The sequence below is a fragment of the Microcaecilia unicolor genome, chromosome 4 (genome assembly GCF_901765095.1).
Source record: "Microcaecilia unicolor chromosome 4, aMicUni1.1, whole genome shotgun sequence".
NCBI classification, from domain to species: Eukaryota; Metazoa; Chordata; class Amphibia; order Gymnophiona; family Siphonopidae; genus Microcaecilia; species Microcaecilia unicolor.
In genome coordinates this window covers 232,338,999-232,354,704 of record NC_044034.1, presented here as the reverse complement: position 1 = coordinate 232,354,704, position 15,706 = coordinate 232,338,999, and the positions used below count along the sequence as shown (strand labels likewise).

The 15,706-nt window shown below is 48.3% G+C and overlaps 1 protein-coding gene across 1 annotated transcript in view; it reads left to right on the top strand.

Annotated features, from left to right (window-relative positions):
• TUBGCP5 (tubulin gamma complex associated protein 5) overlaps window positions 1-15,706 on the top strand; it is a 268,782-nt gene that overhangs the window by 52,896 nt on the left and 200,180 nt on the right.

Below are 15,706 nucleotides of genomic sequence, written 5' to 3'. Positions count from 1 at the left end.
TACTTGCAAAACCTTTAGTATTTAATTTTCTTTAAAATCAAGCATTAATCAAGTGGGTGATGTCTATCCACGTCGCCCGGTCTGGCATTTATCACAGCTAAATGACAGCTTTGTGGAGCGCGAATGCCTTCCCGTCCTCCATGAGAATGCGGTCTCCTCAGCTCTTTTTCCGCTTGAGGAGAAGGTGTTTTTCTTATCTCCTCACGTTGCTCGGTCCTAGAGAGCTATGTTAGTGCCTTTTGGCTATTTTTTCGTTTATTTTTCACCCTTTAATTGTGTTCATGTTGTTGGAGCTTCCATTTTTTTGCTTTCCTGTAATTTTCTGAGTCATTTTGCCCGGTTTTAAGTTTTCTTTGTTTTTCCGTCATCGGGCCACTTTTAGGCCTTCTCTTCGATCGGGAATTTTCCCTTTCTTTTTATGTGCCTTGCTCCCTTTTTCAGCACCATCTCGTTGTTTAATTTAGCCGACAAAGTTTTTCTGTCCATGTCCACGAAGATTCCCAATTGCTTCAAGTGCTGTACCAGTGCAGTCGGACAATCTCTGGGGAAGACACCCATTCTTGGTGTCTACAGTGTCTTGGGCCTGACCATAGCCTGCTAATTGTGTTCTCTTCGCATGAAGGACACAGGTTTCCAGAGAGGATCAGTGAGAGAGGATTTTTGGATCCAAGTCTGGTTCCTTGATGTCGGCATCGAGATCGAAGGCGTCTGTATTCATGTCAAGCATCAAGAGTGTCAGTAAGCAGGGCTGCTACTAGACCCTTAGATACTGGGAGCAGTGAAGCGGGTTTCCACCTCCCTCGAGGCCTCCTGCTGTGCAGGGACCCCGGGACCGTCCATCGTCGGCCCCAACCCTGAGGTGAAGTGTGGATTGGACGTTGTCCTCTGCACCGAGGAGCCTTGGTGACGCACTTCGGGCAAAGGCCAAGAATCATCGTCATTGGTCACACGACGTGTGGTGCTGGGAGCTCCGCGGCATCAAAGGATTCGGCACACAAGAAGTGTTGGTGCCGGGAGGACCGCTCCCCCTCCAAGAAGTGCCAATGCGCCTGTCTCCACAAAGCTCTCTTTTTAGCTTTGACAAAATACCGGACCAGACGACGCAGATTGGCGTCACCCACTTGTGAGAATATGAAGCCTGCTGTCCTAGGAGAATACCTGCTACAGGTAAGTATCTTCGCTTTTTTGTCTGTTGTAATACAGTTGTAAAGTTTGGCTACCAAGGTGTTCCACATCTTCTGTCCACTATGAGGCATATTTTCAAAGCACTTAGCCTTCCAAAGTTCCATAGGTTTCTATGGAACTTTGGAAGGCTAAGTGCTTTGAAAATATGCCTCTATATCACAGACACTCCTCGACATTCATGTGAGAGAGCATCCCTGCATTTCCACACCTAAGCTTTGTGTATGATAAAGCTATATATAGACACAGCCATGGGCCCGTACACCTTTTGTTACCATCCCCCTGTCCCTATTAAGACATTGCTTGAAAGACCAGTCTCTGGGGTGGTTGTGACATATGCACACTCCATGGCCAAGGGACTATAGATGCATAAGAATGTGGCCTTTCCATGCACCCCTGCATCGCTCTCATTCTTGCACAGCTTCAGTGTTTGGGCGCACTGGTGAATTGGCTTGCCGAACACAGACTTGTGCTCAACACTTCCAAGACCAGTAACATTATGGATTATAGGATTCCACCTCTCTCCTTCCATCACCCCTGACCTGTTTAACAGACCCATTCCAACTGTAAACTCCTTCTGTTACCTTGGTATCATCATCAACTCCAAACTAACTTTTGACCAACAGGTTGCTCAAGTTATGAAATTGGACTTTCTGGCCTTGAGAACACGGTGATCAATCCACAGATATTTTGATTTTCTGACGTTACACACTCTGACTTATTCTTTTTTAATTTCATGGCTTGAATACTGTAACCCTATCTACTGTGGTATCTCTAAATCCTCATCCGCAAGTTACAGACACTTCAAAATTCAGCAGTTCATCTATTGCATAAAGCTCACAGGTTCAACTGCATCCTCTCTTTTAGTCAACCTACACTGGCTCCCCATTTGGTTCCGTCCCATTTTCAAAAATATTTGTCTTACGTATAAGGCTCTTCAACTTGGCCCTCCTTCCTGCCTCTCCTCCTTGACCATACCTTGCACTCCCAATAGTCTGTTCAGATCCTTTGACCTAATTGCCTCACTTTACCTTCTCCCCGGCTTGCCCACTCTGAGTCCACCTGCTCCGCAGCCTTTTTTTTTTGTCCCCAAACTCTGGAATGATCTTATCCCTTCGATTAGATCTGAAACATCCTTTCCCAGATTTAAGTCCCTATTAAAAACTCATTTTTTTCCCCTTTGGCCTTCAGACTCTCTTCCTTGCCCTCCCAGTCCCTTTTCTCTTGGCCTACAGCCTTGACCCCAGGCTCATTCAGTTTTTTTTATCCCCTCCCCTCTTTATGTGAGTGTTCACTTTCCTGTTTTAAGTTTATTTTTAATTTATTATTAACTGCTGTGATCAAATAGGTTTTGTAATGGCGGTATATCAGATTTGTTTTAATAACTATAAACTAATGTGTATCTGCATTTGCCCCCATTCATTGCCTCACTATAAATACTTTCCAGTGATACCTCTGCTGTGGGCACATTCATAAAGTGACAATTACCTGTATAAGGTGACATACATAGCACACACTTGATGCCTTGTCTCAAAGGCAACATACTTTGATCACAATAGACTGTGTAGCTAAACAGTTACAGCACACAACCAGACAGAAGTTGCTGTACATGACCACACCTGCAACATCCAGAGCATATGGCCCATCCCTGTCATCACTGGCAATAACTATGTGATCAAAGCCTTTATTTCCACCTACCCAAAGAGCATCATGTATCATGAGCAGACCAGCTGCATCACTGTAAATCAGGGGTTCTTAAGCCAGTCCTTGGGATATACCCAGCCAGTCAGGTTTTCAGGATAATCACAATGAATATGCATGAGAGAGATTTCCATGTATTGCCTCTGTTATATACAAATCTCTTTCATGCAGATTCATTGTAGATATCCTGAAAACCTGACTGGCTGGGTGTGTCCCGAGGACTGGGTTGAGAACCTCTGCTCTAAATAACAGCATATCTAGCAAAGGTAAAACCTCAGACCTGATCAGTTGCTCCTAATATACGCTAGTGCTGAAGGCTATACCTTTTTTGAAATAGTCCTGGAGAGATGTGAAACCTTCCTTTTTAAACACAAGCTATGTACAGGTATTAATGCTGTGCACCTTCCCCCCCTTCCATATCATCAAGCTGATCAATCCATAGACTGGTGGGTTGTGTCCATCTACCAGCAGGTGGAGATAGAGAGCAAACTTTTGCCTCCCTATATGTGGTCATGTGCTGCCGGAAACTCCTCAGTATGTTCTCTATCTCAGCAGGTGGTGGTCACACACAGCAGCAGCTCTGGCTAGGCCTCCAAGCCTAATCCTTAGGTTTTGTTGAGGCCTGGGGTTGAGGGCTCTTTTGAGCAAGTGCAAACCTGGTGGTGCCAGGTCCCTCCTTTTCTCCCCCCTCCCGCTGGCTCCGTTTAAAAAAAAAAAAAAAAAATTTTTAAACGTCTTTAAAGGCGTTTAATTCGACGTTTCTTTAAACGTTCATTGCAGCTACTCACTGGGACACCAGTTTGTTACAGCTCGGAGCGGCAAGCAGGTAATTTTACCTTTTTATAGCGGGCAGGGGGTTCCCCGATTCTTCTCCTCGTGGCAATGGCGTCGGAGGGCGAGGGCGCAAAGGGTCGCTCCCCGGATCGCTGGAGCGCTTCTAGAGGGGATGCGGGGGTTTTACAACCTGATTCGCCCTTGATGGGTGATAGTTTAGTGACCGATGAATGTCCCGGTCGTTCCTCCGGCGTGGCGGTTTTTTCCCGCCATAAACGCCCATCCCCCGCTCCTCGCCTCCGCCATCTTGGCCGGCCACGCGGCTCGGACGGCTTCTTCGGGGCCGCCCTTGAGGTTGGAGACATTAATGCCATGAACGCCCTTAATTTGGGCGACGGCACAAAAGCGGCTAAAGTTAAGCGCCGTTCTTCCCGCGCGGCTCCTTCACGGAGTTTCGCGCCGGACGCCATTTGGATGCGCAGCATGTCTCTCCCCCGCTATTGCGAGCGCCGGTTGAGAGTGCGTCTAGGGCTGTTGCCCAGACTGCGGAAGTGCACAGTCTGGGGGGTTTCTCCCCCGAGTTTGTTTTGCTGCTGCATCAGGCTTTCCTCATGCAAAACGCTGCCCCTGCTCCCTCTTCGGATAAAGAGGTTGAGGTTCCCAGAGGTAAACGCCCTCGGGTTGATTTCCAGGCCTTGGAGGACTTTTGTCTCCTCCGATGTAGATGAGGGCAGCGTGTCTGAGGTCTCCCAACGATCCTTTGCGGATTCCTTGGAGGAGATAGATCCCCGCTCGGATGGAGCGGATGACCCCTCTGCAGCGCGGCTTTTTAGCCCAGAGGATTTGCCACCCTGTTGTTACAGGCCATGGACACTTTGAAGATTTCCTCTCCGGAGGACGTCTCTCCCTCAGCCCCTGTTGGCTCTGCCATTATGCTGGGGACGAAGCGCCCGCCTAGAAACTTCCACGTGCATGATGCCATGCACACCTTAATTGCGGCTCAATGGGATGTCCCGGAAACGAGCCTTAAAGTGGCTAGGGCTATGTCCCGCCTCTATCCTTTGGCTGTGAGTGAACGTGAGGCCTATCTGTGGCCTACCGTGGATTCTTTAATCACTGCGGTGACTAAGAAAACGGCGTTGCCGGTGGAAGGTGGCACGGCCCTAAAGGACGCCCAAGACAGAAGATTGGAGGCGACCTTAAGGTCGTCCTTTGAGGCAGCTGCTTTAAGTTTGCAGGCCTCAGTTTGCGGCTCCTATGTGGCCAGGGCGTGCCGGACTATGGTGCAGCGGGCTTCCCCCTCGGATCATTCCTTGAGGGCTGATTGGCCGGCCCTGGAATCGGGCTTAGCCTATTTGGCAGACTTGCTGTATGATGTCTGGAGAACCTCAGCTAAAGGCATGGCTCAGACAGTCTCTGCGCGGCGGTGGCTTTGGCTGAAACATTGGTCTGCTGACCACGCCTCTAAATCCCGCCTGGCTAGATTGCCTTTTAAAGGCAAGCTGCAGTTTGGGGTCGAGCTGGACAAAATCGTGACCGATCTCGGCACGTCTAAGGGCAAGAAATTACCAGAGGTCAGGGCTCGGGTTAGTACTCATCCTGATACCTCCAGAGGACGGTTGCAGGAAGCCCATCGGTACCGCCCGGGCAAGTCGGGTTCCTCTGCCCCCTCTTCCTTCAAGAGGAATTTCTCCCCCAAGCAGCATTCCTTTCGCAGAGACCGCCGTCCCGGAGGTGCTCCCTCCGGTCCTCCCCCAGGGTCTCGTACCCAATGACGGGGCCTTGGTCCACGCCCCAGTGCAGATTGGCGGACGGCTGTCCTCGTTTCTGGGCGAGTGGACCACTATAACTTCAGACGCGTGGGTGCTGGAAGTCATCAGAGACGGCTACAAGCTAGAGTTCTGCCAACCCTTAAGAGACGGGTTTGTACTTTCTCCCTGCAAGTCTCCGGTCAAGCTGTGGTAGTGCAGCAGACCTTGGACAACCTGATCCGCCTGGGTGCGGTCGTTCCGGTGCCAAAAAATCAGATTGGCAAGGGACGTTACTCCATTTACTTTGTGGTTCCAAAGAAAGGAGGTTCTGTCCGGCCTATCCTCGGCCTCAAAGGGGTCAATCGGGCCTGGAAAGTGAGGCACTTTCGCATGGAGACTCTCCGCTCTGTTATAGCGGCAGTGAAGGCAGGAGAGTTCTTGGCTTCCTTGGACATCAAGGAAGCGTACCTGCATATTCCCATCTGGCCTCCTCTCCAACGCTTTCTGCGTTTTACAGTCCTGAGACGACACTTCCAGTTCAGAGCCCTCCCTTTCGGGTTGGCTACTGCTCCGCGGACCTTTTCCAAAGTAATGGGGGTCATAGCGGCCTTCCTGCTAAAGGAAGGAGTACAAGTCCATCCTTATCTGGACGACTGGTTGATCCGAGCCCCCTCTTCTGCAGAGTGCGGCAAAGCTATGGACCGGGTAGTTGCTCTTTTGAGCTCCCTGGGATGGATCATCAACTGGAAGAAGAGCCAGCTGCGCCCGACTCAGTCCCTGGTGTATCTGGGAGTTCGATTCGACACCCAAGTGGGCAGAGTGTTCCTGCCAGACAATCGGATTGTCAAGCTTCAGGCTCAGGTGGACTAGTTCCTAGTAGCCTCTCCTATTCGGGCTTGGGACTACGTGCAGCTGTTGGGCTCTATGACGGCCACGATGGAAGTAGTGCCCTGGGCCAGGGCTCATATGAGACCACTACAGCTATCTCTGCTGCTGCGCTGGACTCCGATGTCGGAGGATTATGCTGTGCGCCTTCCCATGGACCCAGCAGTGCGCAAGGCGCTGAGCTGGTGGACGCAGACAGTCAAGTTGTCTGCAGGATTGCCTCTGGTGACCCCGGAGTGGATTGTCGTCACGACAGACGCCTCTTTGATGGGCTGGGGAGCCCACTGCTTGGGAAGGACAGCGCAGGGGCTCTACTCTCCTGCAGAGGCAAGTGGTCTATCAACCTCCTGGAACTCAGAGCCATTCGGTTGGTGTTATTGGAGTTCATCCCGGTACTGGTGTTGAAGCCTGTACGGGTCCTGTCGGACAATGCCACGGCTGTGGCCTATATCAACCGCCAGGGAGGTACCAAGAGCGCCCCTCTAGCCAGGAGGCTATGAGTCTTTGCCAGTGGGCGGAAGCGAACCTGGAGCAGCTTTCAGCGGCCCACATTGCCGGAGTCATGAATGTCAAGGCGGACTTTCCCAGTCGCCATACCTTGGAGCCCGGAGAGTGGCAACTATCTGCTCAGGCGTTCTTGGACATCACGAAGCGCTGGGGCCAGCCGAGCCTAGATCTGATGGCGTCATCGGCCAATGGCCAAGTGCCGCGCTTTTTCAGCAGAGGACGGGACCCTCGATCCCTGGGAGTAGATGCTCTTCTCCAACAGTGGCCGACACAAGAGCTCCTCTATGTGTTCCCGCCCTGGCCCATGTTGGGCAGGGTGCTAGACCGGGTGGCAAAGCATCCCGGCAGGGTAATCCTGGTGGGTCCGGATTGGCCCAGACGTCCCTGGTATGCGGACTTGTTCAGGCTCTCAGTCGACGATCCTCTGCGGCTGTCAGTGGAGCAGGGCCTGTTACATCAGGGTCCCGTGGTGATGGAGTATCCCTCTCCCTTTGGTCTTGCGGCCTGGCTATTGAGCGGCAGCGTCTGAGGAAGAAGGGCTTCTCAGACAAGGTCATCGCCACTATGCTGAGAGCGAGGAAGCGCTCTACTTCTACTGCTTACGCCAGGGTTTGGCGTATCTTTGCAGCATGGTGTGAAGCAGGCTCACTTTCTCCCTTCACTGCTCCAATTTCTTCAGTGTTGGCGTTCCTGCAAGAAGGTCTGGAGAAAGGCCTGTCGCTCAGTTCCCTTAAAGTCCAGGTAGCGGCTCTGGCTTGCTTCAGGGGCCGCCTGAAGGGTGCTTCCCTGGCTTCGCAGCCAGATGTGGTGCGCTTTCTCAAGGGAGTTAATCACCTGCGCCCTCCTCTGCACTCAGTGGTGCCTGCGTGGAATCTCAACCTGGTGCTAAGAGCATTGCAGAAGCCGCCTTTGGAACCCTTGTCGAGGGCATCTCTGAAAGACCTGACGTTGAAAGCAGTCTTTTTGGTGGCTATCACTTCAGCCAGAAGAGTTTCCGAGCTCCAGGCGCTCTCATGTCGAGAGCCTTTTCTGCAGTTCACTGAGGCAGGAGTGACTATTCGCACAGTGCCTGCCTTCCTGCCCAAGATTGGTTCTCGCTTTCATGTGAATCAGCAGCTCTGTCTCCCTTCCTTTCGTAGGGAGGACTACCCAGAGGAGTACTCCGCTCTTGAATATCTGGATGTGAGACGAGTCATCATCAGATACTTGGAAGTGACCAATGATTTCCGGAAATCGGATCATCTGTTTGTCCTGTTTGCAGGTCCTCGTAAGGGTCTGCAGGCTGCTAAGCCTACAGTGGCAAGATGGGTCAAGGAAGCCATTGCAGCGGCTTATGTGGCCGCGGGGAAGGTGCCGCCTATCCAGCTGAAGGCTCACTCCACGAGAGCTCAGACGGCCTCGATGGCAGAGGCCGGATCCGTCTCCTTGGTAGAGATATGCAAGGCGGCAACGTGGGCTTCGGCTCATACATTCTCCAAGCATTACCGTTTGACTGTGGCTGCACGGGCGGAGGCCCGGTTTGGAGCTTCAGTGTTGAGGTCAGGGATTTCTATGTCCCGCCCTGGGTGAGTACTGCTTCGGTACATCCCACCAGTCTATGGATTGATCAGCTTGATGATATGGAAGGTAAAATTATGTATAATCATACCTGATAATTTTCTTTCCATTAATCATAGCTGATCAATCCATAGCCCCTCCCAGATATCTGTACTGTTTATATTCTGGTTGAATTTTAGGTTCAAGTTTAGCCTTCAGTTACTTCAGGAGGACTTCGTGTTCAAGTTCTTCTTTCACTTGGATTCTTCAAGAGTTGAGACGAGTTTGTGTTACAGTGAGCTGCTGCATTCCTCTCCCCTCCGTTTTACGGGGCTGGATTGAGACATAAATTCTGCCGGCACTCCCTCCCGCTTCGTGCGGCTGTAGGGCAGCTTTGTACCCCTCCCGCTTCGGCGGTGTTAGGGTCAGTCAGCTCCTCCCGCGGTTGCGGTTGCAGGATAAGCCAGATCCCCCCGCATCGGCGGGTGTGGTGTCCCTCCCCCCGCTCCGCGGGGATGAGCTGGACGGATTCCCCTCCCCCACTTGTGTGGGGATGAGCTGGGTTAATTCCCCTCCCCCGTTTCGGCGGTGGTGAGCTGGGCAGAGTGTCCCTTCGTGGGTGTAATTCTCTAAGTGCTGAGTCCTGCGGATGGAGCTTTGATATCGACATACTGAGGAGTTTCCGGCAGCACATGACCACATATAGGGAGGCAAAAGTTTGCTCTCTATCTCCACCTGCTGGTAGATGGACACAACCCACCAGTCTATGGATTGATCAGCTATGATTAATGGAAAGAAAATTATCAGGTATGATTATACATAATTTTACCTTCTCTAAGGCATGCTGTTGAGCATTATTTGGGTTCCAGCTTTCCTTAAAACAATAGCATATTTACAGAAGCTAAGTGACCCCCCCCTCCAAAAAAAATCCCTGTGTAACAGCCTTTCATCAACGCATATTTGTAGTTGTAGCTCCAGCTCCCTCCCCACCCCCCATATAGAGTTAGAAAGCCTTGACAGGGGCCTCAGCTCCATTTACAACATAATGTACAGTGGTCAACATTCCTCCCCCCGTCTCAATCAGTATATTACAGTAAGTTGTGCTGGACCGACATCAGAAATGCTTCCTGGAATTTGCCACAGAGTGGCTAGTCTAAAAGACAGGAGAAATAAGGATGATCAGGCTCACATAGACAGCTGCCAACATATATAGCCCTTGTGCCTCTCCCCCTTGATGGGGGTACTACATTCCTGGCTTGAGCCTGCAGTGTCTGCCACCATTTCCCTTTTGGTAGGCAAAATAAGCACCAATGTATTAATGCACACCCATTACACAGAAACAGCTTCCAGCTGACTTGTCATTTTGGTTCAGAACGTAGTATGAATTCAGATACAGAATGATGCACATTACCTAGCTACTGAGATCTGGAAGTCCTGTATGTACACATGGAAAGTCCATCTAAAATCTGGGGCAAACCTGTTAGCCCTTTGTATGTGAAAAGCCTTTGACGTCAAATAGCTGACATACATGTGTATGTCTTTTAAACATGGCCAGTTATTGGCAATTTTGAAATTTCATACTTGTAAAGCATCTGTATAGAAAATGCAGCCACTTGTATGTGGAAGTTTCTAAAAAGAAAAATGAGGAACTTAAACCCATGATTGAAGCCACTTTTGTGTGTTCAGCTTTTCTACATACATGTGCATGTAGCCATATTAGAAACTTTCACCAATGCTGCTTCAAGCCAAACTGCATGTGCTTACCCGAAAGGTAAACATAGGTGCTGGTCAGAGAGATACTCAAGCACAGGAAAGTCCTCTTTGGTGTGCCTAGCCAATGACTGAGTGCCTACACAGAACAAAAGATCTGGGTTTGAATCTGCCATCTTGTCAACTCCATCTACTATGCTGATGGCTTGAAATGCAAATGGAGGGAGCTGAGGAGGAAGGCAAAATAGAAGGCGAGTGGCAGGTCCCAACCCAGCCAGAAGGACCCACTCAGAGAGCAGGTGCTGCAGACTGTGAAGGAGGAAGCCCTGCATGGGTGGGTTAACTGGACTCTTCTCAGCAGCCAGAAGCAAAGAGTTAGTGGCTCATACTTGAAGGCACTTGCCAAAACACGGACCTTGTAGAGTCCACACTCCAGTAATTGATTGTTACATGTTTTGATTATGCAATATATATAATAAAGACTTTCCTTGTTTCATCACCTTGGTCATTCCCACCTTTTGACTCAATTTTAGTATCTATCATTATACCATTCCCCCAGGTCTCCCATCCTGCTGCATTATGCTTTGATATATGGATATGATACGTGGTGCTGTTGACATTACAAGTAAAGGGCAAGACGAGGAAGTAATTCTAGTTATGGCCGGAACACAAAGGAACAGCAGGAACAGAGACTTGTGGTGGCCATCTCCTTTGTAATATTTTGTCATCAGGGTCAGAACCCATGACCCCTGTATGCATCATTGTTTAAGCTGTGAAGCTGCACACGCCCAGTCAACTGTCGTGTGTCCTGGGATGTTGCTGGTGGCTGCTTCTCCTTGTCGGAATGAGTCTGTGTCATACCCATACATGTATTGGGCTGGCTTGATCATTAGCCATAGCACGCATTTGATGGACTGGCCTGCTTGTGTGTTTCCTTTAGAATGTAAGATCTGGCAATCACTGTGGAGCTTGCATACATGGTGAGCACTCATTAAATGTACCAGATCCTGCCTTATGGGGACAATGAAACCCCATATGTGTTGTGCTCTCCGTGAAGTGTTGTATGCTACTTCAGGCATGTTTTGTCCATGCTCAGGGTCCAATTATAGCACACATTTGACCCTGTGGCTGCCAGCCTGTGGGTACTGAGAGGGTGGCAGGCGCAGGGTCAAAGTGACACTGGTTAGGGAGAGGTTGAGGAGGGTAGGGAGCAGTCCCAGGCAGGGCCACCGAGAGACAGGGCCAGGCCTGGGGCAAGGCCCCCCTCCGTCCGCCACCAGGCTGGGCCCCCTGCATTGAAATCACAGCGCCTCTCACCTCCATGTGAAAGCGCTGCACGCAGCAACAGATCACCTCCCTTCGGGCCTCCTTCCCTCCCTCGCGGAAGTTACGTCAGACGATGGCGGGACACGGAGGGAAGGAGGAGGCCCGAAGGGAGGCGATCTGCCTGCAGCGCTTTCACACGGAGGTGAGAGGCGCTGTGATTTCAATGCAGGGGGCCTGGCCCGGGCAGGTGGGACTGCGGCGCCGGGCCCAGGAAATTTTGTCCCCCCTGCCCCCCCCCCCCCCCCCCCCCCCCCGGCGGCCCTGGTCCCAGGGATTAGACCACAGACAGGCAGCTAAACAAAGTCCATGCCATGCATTGTGCACCTATAGCAACTGAAATGTTGTCCCCACTAATGGTATCTTAAGTGTACACTGCAGCTCCTTGTGACTCTGGGCAAGTCACTTAACCCTCTATTGCCCCTGGTACAAAAATAAGTACCTGAATATATGTAAACCGCTTTGAATGTAGTTGCAAAAACCTCAGAAAGGCGGTATATCAAGTCCCATTTCCCCTTTCCCTTTTATTGTGTTTCAGAGTTGACACCCAAGCCATGCACACATTGATAAGTTACTATCCTCCTACCTGCAGCTGCAAAACATGGATCAGATCCAGAAGAGGGAGGCAGCTGAAACACCCTCTTGAACAGCTGGGCCAGGATGGATTTTCAGCAGTTGCCAGTTCTGGAGCAGGAAGTTGGGGAGGATGCAGAATGTAGACAGACTAAGAAGAGGGAGGTGTTCTTGTAACGATGCCCTCTCAATTTGAGGACCAGTTGGAGCCTGAAAAAGATGGCACAGATGGTGTGGGTGGTAGGCAGCAGTGGCAGAACAACAACAAAAAAAGCAAGTGCAGAGCTGCAACAGCCTTCAAGCATGTGCTGTCAGTTCTGCCGGTCCTCTGCCCCCAGAACTGGAAGTTGATGTCAGCGGGGGCAGAGGACCAGCAGAGCTGATAGCGCATGCCTGAAGACTGCTGGGTCCCCTCGCTTTCTTTCTTTTTTTTTGTCGTGGCCAGTGGGGACACAGAGCAGAAGACCTTCGGGACTTGCTTTTGTTGCCAAGGAGGTTGGATGAAAACAGGAGACGGGATGAAGTCAAAACGTTGAAGCCAATAGGTCAGTCTCTGTTTCCCCTTCACATTCAAAACAAAGCAAGCAAACCTATGAGCTGCTGCATCCATGTTGTCATTCTTTATTGTTGGTAGCATTTTTTATTTAATCTCTCTCATATTTTCGAACATGCTGGTTTGTGCAGAATACAAATGTACACAGAGGAAGTATAATACAGAATAACTTTTCTTAGGTAGAGTAGCAATTTGTTAGAAATCATAATCAGTGTGTCATTGCACTGTCATATTTGTGCAGAGAAAATGATGGAGACCTGTGTGGCAGGCTGAGGGGGGGGTGGGTGGAGATTGGTGTGGCCAGGAGGGGTTGCCGCGAAAAATTGCTCGGACATGAAGTGTGCCATGAACCGAAAAGTTTAGAAACCACTGGTCTGTTGGTTATGTTTAACTTATTCTTGCTGTACATTGCCTTGAGTGAATTCCTTCAAAAAGGTGATAAATCCTAATAAATAAATTTGCCCCTATTTTATGTTATCTATCTTGTAACCAGTTTCAGTTCACAACAGAACATTGCCTCCAGTCTTATGGCGTATTAATTATTTCTCAGGAGGGATTTTGTCAAGAGCTTTCTGAAAATCTAGGTGCACTACATCAGTTGACTTGCCTTTAATCCACATATTTATTCATGCCTTCTAAACATGTAGCAAAGTGGTGAGGCAAGACTTCCCTATGCTGAATCCATGTTGGTTCTGTCCCATTAAACCATGTATGACTGTGTTCAGTAATTTTGCTCTTTATAATAGTTTCTACTATTTTGTCAGGCAGTGAGATCAGGCTTACTGCTCTGTACTTTCCAAAATCACCCCAGACTTTTTTAAAACACTGGCATTAGGTTAGCTATCTTCCAGTCTTCAGGTACTGGAGATAATTTTACGTCTGCAACCAGTAGTAGATTTGCAGTTTAATTTATTTGAACACCCCATGGCTTATCACATCTTCTAGGTTCACCAAGATTTCTTTCCCTTCCTCTGTATCATCACCCTTAAGTACCATTTCTGGCCCTTATATCTTCCTCAGTAAAAACTGAAGCACAGAATTCATTTAGTCTCCTTTGTATGGCCTTGTCCTCCCTGAGTGCTCCTTTTTACCTTTATGATCTAATGGTCCAACTGAGTCCCTCACAGGCTTTCTATTTCTAATGTACCTGAAAAGTTTTTGCCTTGAGTTTTTGCTTTTACAGCAAACATTTTGTTTTTCAAATTCTAGGCTTTTCATCAATGGCTTGCATCTAACTTATCTGTGCTTATGCTGCTTCCTGTTTTGTTAATTTAGATCCTTCTTCCATTTATTGAAAGATGTTCTTTTGGATCTTATAGCCTCTTTTACCTCACCTTTTAAACATGGTGGCTGTCATTTGGCCTTCCTTCCACTTTTTTTGATATATGGAATACATCTCATCTGAGGTTCCAAGAGAGTATTTTAAAACAACATCCATGCCTGGTTTAAACTCTTTACTGTTGGAGCTACTCCTTTTAGCTGTGGTTTTTTTTAACCATTTTCCTCATTTTAGCATAGTTGTTGTGAGGCAGCTTGGGCAGAGAAATTATATTTGTTAATTGGTGTTTAAAAGTTTGGTTCAGTTCTGCAAGTGATGGAGGAATGCCTTCTGGTTTCAATTGCTCAAGAATGTCTAGCTTTTGCTAGACTAGAGTTTAAAAGGTCAGAGAGAAGTAATTATTTACCACATCTGAAGGCCATTGGGCATAGTGGGTAATCTCGAGGGATCAACAAGCAAGCAGTGTTAGAAGATAGTTTTAAAAAGATTAGGCTAATGTTGGTTAGAAGAAAATAGAGTAGATTTAAATAATTCTAGATGGGTTAGATTTTGTCTTATAAGGAATTCTGATTTCTGCTTATTTTAGAATATGTTTTATTCTGTGTAATTAATAAGTTCTATTTCTATGTAGAATATCTTTTCAATTCAACTTTGTCTGACCTTTCAAGTGATATTTCTGCAAGTTTAAATAGATCATCTGGTTTGAATTATCCACAGTCCTAGCTAGGTGAAAGAGGTCAGGAAAAGTCAACTTTGTTCCTTGATGAATAGCTAAGTGTAGGACTGGTCCTGAAAGTAATAACAAACTATATCTGTGTGTTATTAAGCAAGATTGGCCCTTGACCCCTTAATGAATGCCAGAACCCAGTTAGTATGAAGTTGATTGGGAAACTGATTATGTGAGTAATAAAATGCCAAGAGATAGGTGCCACAATGTCTAGTGTGAGAGGCCCCAGGTCATAGGTCAGTTTAGGAAATGTCTGAAATCTATGTAACTGATATTTTTAAGTAATGTGTAAGTAATAATTAGTTCAAGGCAGAGTAATCAATCTATTCTTTACCATCTGGAAAGTAAGGGGGGCTAGAGGGGTTTAAAACTGTATATAACTGGGAGCAAAAGCAGCTTACGTGAGAAGGAGAGAGCTAAGAAGAAGAGAAGGAGCTGAGACAGAAGCCATAAGATCCAGAGAGCTGAGAAAGAGAAGAAGAGACCTAGTGCTGATGTCCTACTTTGTTTGCTGGCAAATAAAGAAGATTTTTCCCTCATTCTGGTGTGTGCTGTTTGACTCCTGAAGTACCACAGATTCTGCTAACAATAGTGGTAATTCCTGCAACAATTCTTGGTGTCAGAAGTGGGATCCTGAACCCTGCATCAATTTCTGGCACCCAACTGACTGAGGAACATTCGCCGGGTATGTATTCTGTATTCTGTATTGTAATCCTAGCTAGGAAACTGTAAACCAGCCCCTCAAAAATTGAGGGAAGGGGAGTCTGATCAACTCTCAGCGAAGGCCTTAGTACCTCTAGTCTAGTGGAGATTAGTAGGAAAACCGCCAGAGCTTATCTGTATCTGAGAAATCTGAAATTGTTGGGTGGGATTTTTTGTACAGTATGTGTGTGATGCATGAATGATTAAATGAGTGTGGACTTCTTATAGCTGCGGTTCCAGTTAACGCGAGTTCAACTGGCCAGCGACGGAAGGAAGCGATTGTTGTCTGTTTACCTTTTTGTCTCTGGATCTGTGGACCCCTTACCACACTTCCAAAAATTCCCTCCCTTTTTTTGTGTGTTGTAACTGTAAGCATTATGGGGGGGACATCGTCTAGAAAAATTGCTACTCCCCTAGATTGTATGCTTAAGAATTTCAAGAAAGGATTTTTACTCAATGATTATGGACAGACTTTAAGCTTAAGTACTCTAAGAACCTTGTGT